The sequence below is a fragment of the Sinocyclocheilus rhinocerous genome, unplaced genomic scaffold (assembly GCF_001515625.1).
Source record: "Sinocyclocheilus rhinocerous isolate Xijiao unplaced genomic scaffold, SAMN03320098_v1.1 scaffold304, whole genome shotgun sequence".
NCBI lineage: Eukaryota > Metazoa > Chordata > Actinopteri > Cypriniformes > Cyprinidae > Sinocyclocheilus > Sinocyclocheilus rhinocerous.
In genome coordinates, this window is record NW_015659941.1 from 1199746 (window position 1) to 1206438 (window position 6693).

The following is a 6693-nucleotide window of genomic DNA, read 5'->3' on the forward strand; positions in this document are numbered from 1 at the left end:
AAGATGATGAACGCTATCTTGGCCCTTTCCGTAGCGTAAAGATGTGGCTGCATCTCCAGTGCGAGCGAACATTGCAGCAGAAATCCATTGCACTCCTCCGCCGAGCCAGAGAAGGGCGCTGGTCTGGCCATGGGACCGGTAAGTACTGTCGTGGAAGAGGAAGCGGCGTTGGTGACAGGCGTGACAGGTGGTGTGACAATGGCAGGAGTGAGGATCCGTTTGAGGGCATCCACGATCTCCTGGAACGGGTCGAGTGCACTCATCTTGCTGATCCTGTTGTGGTCCGATCTTCTGCTACGGAAGGAGACTCACACAGATGGTTAGAAAAATACAATAATGTTTATTTTCAGCAAGGGGTGCGAATGGATAGGGCAGGTGAGTAGATGCACTTAGGGGAATGGTCCTTAAGGTAGATGAGCAGAGTAATTCAGTATATGGTCCTCCAGGAGATCGTGGAAGGGAGACAGAGGACAGCACACACCTCAGTGGCTGAGTATACAGGGAGAGTCCACTTCGAATGAACGAGATCGGACACTGGAGTGATGTGAGGTGTGTGCTTTTGTATGGGAGCTGAGGGTGATTGTTGATTTGTGACAGGTGCGTGTGATTAGTACTCAGGTGATGGTGTTCGCTGTGATTGGGAGGTGGTTGAGCCTGGCCGATCTGTGACAGAAAGAGTGCCATGGTCATCCTAAAGTTTTCATCAAACTAAAGTGTTAAAGTGTATTAAGCGACAGTCAATATTCTAGAAACTAGTAGATGCCATGTAGTTGCATAGTTAGTACAGTGTCTAAAGTGGGCTAATAAAATAAAGTGTTACCATAAACTAGGGATGCAACGATTATAGATTTTGTTGGTACGGTTATTGTCTGAGGAATAATCACGGTTTCACGATTATGACGTTTATTATGCATTTATTCATTTCACAAAATTATTAATGTATAAAATCACATGGACACTCTTTAGATAATAAAGTGTTATTTATTGTTCATTTTAATAATTTTTATAATAATTCATATGATTTTACATGTGGCCTGAGAAAATCATGTCTATAGCCTATTTGGTTTGTGAGATCGGAGATCGCGCTGCGCGCACATACAAACATTCAGGAGGACACAAACTTGTTGTGAACCCTGCCCCATGACTTTTATTAATAAAATAGCTTAGATACTGAATTGCTACATATTCATCATCAAGGAGAGGGTAAAATCACTGTTTAAGTAGCTAAGCTCACTCACTTGTAGAGAGACGCGCTGACGCAGGTTCACACACACACACTTCTCGCTCCCTCTCTCTCGATCGAATAATTAATTAAAGTAGCTATTATATGTTATAATTAATTCAAATAAATGTGATCTTACCACACTATAAGTAACTAAACTCACATGTTTGTAGAGAGACGCGCTGACGCAGGTTCACACACACACACACACACACACACACACACGCACTTCTCTCTCTCTCGCTCGCTCTCGATCGAATAATTAATTCAAGTAGCTAAATGTTATAATTAATTAATTCAAATAAATGTGATCTTACCACACTATTTCATCTGTCTGATCTGAAGTGGGCAGAATACTGAGCTAACGAGCCGTAGCTTCGCGTCAGTCTTGCCTTCACGTCGTGCATTAAAATAGTTTAAAGCCGTGTATTCGCTATTTAGCAGCAGTTTTTACGGCAATATTTAAATGACACCCTGGTCATTCTTGGTGTACCCAAAATGGTCCCACATATCGACTATTCAGTCATTTCTCTGGTGGAAATAAAGGACCGCTCTTTGGTTCCTCTGTCATAGTTAATCTAGTGTGTGTAATAGCCTCCGTGTCTCTGATAAGCACGGCATTTTAAGCTGGTGCACCGCTAGTGTAACTTTGTTTTCGTTTTGCTCAAGTTGCAACTGTTCCATTCTGTGCAACAGAAACACTCGGTGTAGCGGAGCCTTTACGATTAATTAACCGTGACATTTTAAAGCGCGGTTAATTGTGAAACCGGTTAATCGCTGCATCCTTACCATAAACCTGAATGTACTTTTAGTGCCACTCACTGAGCATTTCACTTTGAAAGTGTTGCAAAGTTTCACATGGTTTTCAGAGATCATTCTAATATGCTGAGCATACAAGGCTTTGCAAAAAAAGCTTGTTTTTTCCATGGTACAACAAAATTAAAAAAGGTAATAACAACTTTTCATCTCACAATTATGACTTTTTCTCACAATTCTGAGTTTGCATCTCGCAATTCAGAGTTTTCTTCTCAGAATGGCAAATTTATATCTCGGAATTGCGAGTTAGCATCGCAGTTCTGACTTTTTTCAGAATTTTGAAATATAAACTCAGAAAGGTGAGGTATAAATTTTTTTTCAGTTGCGAGGAAAAACGTTTTTATTCCATGGCGGAAACAAAAAACCGAATTGTGAGATTTAAACTTAGAATTCTGACTTTTTTCACAGGTTTACATTTTGCAATTCTGACTCTTATTTTCTCAGAAATTGTGAGGGAAAAAGTCCTAATTGTAGGAGAAAAAGTCACAATTACAGACATCCATAAGTCACTGGTCACCAGCATGTTGTATCAAAACATGCCCACATTAGCTTTATTAGCCACGGTTCCACAAGCAGTCAGACCACCCGGTCGACATCCGACCAAAGGAGGCCTCCTAGCTACTCTGTAAGGGTCCTCTAGGGTCTCTCCCCACACGTTTGCAGGTTTGGGGTTTTATGAACCTGGAATGACTGTACGTTTGCCAGACCCTAAAGACTCCAATCACTGTCAGCAGAAACACATGTGCAGGAAGACGTAATGCACGACAAAGTGGCTCTCACACACGCACTACACGAGTTGGTGAACATCATGGAGCATTTTGCTCTGTCACCGGCTCTAAAGAGGAAGTTGCACTCACAAACACACATGCATGCCCATTACTCTTAGTGTTATTTCACAGAGGACTAAAACCCACAGAAGCACAAACATCCGGGATTAAACACACCACTCTGTGTACTTCAGTATATGTGTGCATGTAACTGACACACTGAGTCTGATGGGAAAGAAAAACCTTGTCTGGCCTCAAACCACCTTCTATAAAATAACAATAGTAAAATAAAACAGTAGGGTATGTAGTCTTTTATGATTGCATTATGTTTTGAATACCTTCATGCTCATCGATCTTGGCTAATAAATATTGTAATAAATAGATTATGATTTTTGTTTTAATTAAAAGTCTTTTTCTGCAAAATAATTGTTATTGTTACTCATGGAATTTATCAAGTGAGAAATTATTATTTATATATCTCTATTGTAGTATTTGAATATTTTCCTTTTTCTTATGTCTCTGTTTACTGGTATATGGTATATCATGTACATCAATTAATTAATAATATTAATAATTTTATAGTTTTTGTGTGTGTTTTCAATTTTATGTTCTATCCTCTTAGTCCTCCAGGAAGTGACATCATTTTAGAGGGAAAACAGCAGCACAAATATTAGTATTATCAATGGATTTTATGAATTCTTTCATATTTGGTATTTGTAGGTTTTTGTCACTTTAAAACATTCTGTCCTATTCTATTTATTCAGTCATTTTTTTTAAACCATTGTATAAATAATCAAGTTATAATCAAGTTATAATGAATGAAGTTGAACTGATGTCTGACTTTGACAAGAAGAGCATAAAACCCTTTTAAAGAAGTACTTCATTTACAACACAAGCATATTTAAAAGTGTTTTTAATGTTCAGAAGTTACTGCAAATGTCTCATGTATGTTTTGATGCATTCATAGGGGTAAATGAAGGTTACAGAGCACTATGTTACATTACTCAAAGTTTGCCACAGGATACATTACTGGATTTGCCAGCTTTTCCAGGTTAGTGGCATCAAATCTTTGAAAGATATTCATAATTTTATAATGAATTTTATATGTTTGAAATCGAGTGAAACATTTTGAATATGATAGGCAATTCATTGTATTTAACTTTCTTACGGCGTGATGATGTTTTCACGCTCTATATAGCCTAATATAAAACAATAGCCTATATAAAAGTAATATGAGTGTACACTGTTACATGATGAATGCCAGGAGTCTAAGAATGTTTAGACCATGTTTATTGTTAATACTCTGTTCACAAATAGATTTTTATAACATGCTAAACAATAGGCCTAATAATTAGTTTCTCAGATATAAAATGTCCTTTTTTACGATAGTACAAAGCATGCGTGAGTCTATGACTACAAAATCTATATATATACAGATGCTCCTGATATTAACATGCTCACTCTGTGTTACATGCGTTTTGATGTAGATCTAAGACTGGGGAAAAAACTCTAAAAATGGAAGACATGAATGGTTATTTTTCAGGCCTCAGTGTAGACACACACATACATAGTGAGTTGTGTGTCAGGACTGGTTTTGGGGGCGCCACCGTGGTGAGACTGGACTGTAGCAGTGAATAGTGGCCCACTCAGATTCTCTGTATGGGTGGTCCACACTGCCTGGACGTGAGACACAGACTAACACTCACACATGGACACAGATAACCAGATTCTAAATCGGTATGGTTGACACACACACACACACCAGAAACTGTGTTAATATTTGTGTCTCTCTGATGCGGCTCTTGTCTGTGTGTGTTGGGGGTCAGACACTGAGCGGCTTCAGAAACATGGAGAAACCTCAGATATTTTCAGCCTAAATTTCTTGCTTCATTTTTTCCCCTCACAGAAACAGGCAACAGTCTAAACAGGAATGTGGAGAAGTTTCCGATTTTTTCTTCTTCTGAGATTTGTGTCAGAGCGACCACAAATGTTACAGATAAAGGAGATGAAAAATACATAAAATACATAAAGACTTTTTTTCCCTTGGTCCTACAATGTAAAATTAAAAGAGCCTTTCATAAGATAAGAAGTGTATTGACTGACTGTAAAAAAGCAACTGCATATTTTCCAGTTTATTGGACCTTTTGAGTCACATAAACTAAGAAACGTGAATTACTTGAAACTACATAAAAACCCCAAGTTAGACTATTGGAAGTTCACCAAAATGTTGTCCCAACAAGTCGATATAATATAAATCGATTCATTAATCAAATGACTAGTGGGTCATTTCGTGTCAAATCAACCAATTTTCAGAAACTTCCCCGGCTCAAATTTTTGATTTTGTCAATATTTTTTATGAACGAAGATAAACCATCTAGTGATGAAAGCCAAAATATTAAATGTCACAGAAAAGAAAGAATCAGCTGACTGCAAAGTGACCCACATTTGGTTTTTGACCACTGAAAATGTGTACAAAATAAAGTAACAATTTACTTGTGGAGCTACATTGAGATTCCAATATTGCTGGAATAGAACCATATAAAAACTTTAAAATGAAGGTGCCAAAAGAAAAGTTTGTTAAGATCCAAATTCTAAAAGGGCATTAAGATATCTTTAAAACTTCTTGAGTTACAGGCATGCAAACTTTGGAGAAAAAACATGAAAAGTGCATTTTCCCATTTTTTAATGGTCACCACAGATTTTACTAACAGACCTACCAATCTCTTTGTAAAGTAATGTTATGATGCTGAAAATTTTCTATAGACACCCCCCCCCCTTAATCTTGCTCGATTACTCTGTAAATATTTAATATTTTGTCTTTCATCACTATACATGTTTACCTTTCTTCAGAAAATTTTTTGACAAAATCAAAAATTTGGGACCACTGGTTGAGTTGACACGGAATGACCCTACTGATATATTAATGTAATGTGTAAAAAATAAATAAATTTAAATATAAGATACACTAGAATAATTGTTTGACAGCTGTCATCAGGTATATGAATTTATTGTTCAGATTTAGGACCATAATATTGTAATATTGATATATATCAAATCATAATCATATCGGTGTATGTTTTGAACTATTGGCAAATATTTTATTGCTGCTTAAGAGAATTGATGTCAGATCATATTGTGGTGAAACATCCGGTTTACACCCCTACATTGCAGAATGGACAAATTATGTGATTACTGTTATAGAATCACTGATGTGCGGTTTGTTAGTTATTTGTTGCTCAGCCTTTTACATTTGTTGATTTTCACCGCTCTTGAGGTTTGCATGTCATGTGTTTTTAGCTGTCAAGGTCTACAACCCTTTAAAATGATATATCTTTGCTTGATAGGATGATTGCTGCTTTAGAAGTGTCAGGATTGGACCTGTTTTGTCATGTTTCAGTTCCTGTTTTGCCTTATTTGGTCAAGTTCCTGTCCTCGTTTAGTTTGATTACGTTCCATTGATGTCACCTGTGTTCCCCTGATTGCCTTGTGTTTAAGGCCCCGTCCACACGGACATGCGTTTAGCTGTGTATGCATAAATTTTGTCTCGTATAGGCGTTTTGTCCACACAGATCCGGCGTTTTGGGAGAGTGAAACCGATATTTTTTGAAACCGGGTCCCAGAGTGGATAAATCTGAAAACGGTGCACTTGCGTTTTCGTGTGGACAGCGAATCCGTATATTTTCTGAAACGATGACGTCATCAGCCCACGTCTCGCCCCTAGCCAGACACCTCTACGTCATGTAACGGCAAAAAATAAATAAATTGAACAAACACTGAATGATTGTCTTTTTATTAACTAACATTAACACAGATTAATAAATGTATTGTTCCATGTTCGTTTGTATACCGCGCGCAAGGTTTATGCGCATAGTCCAAGTCTTCTTCTCC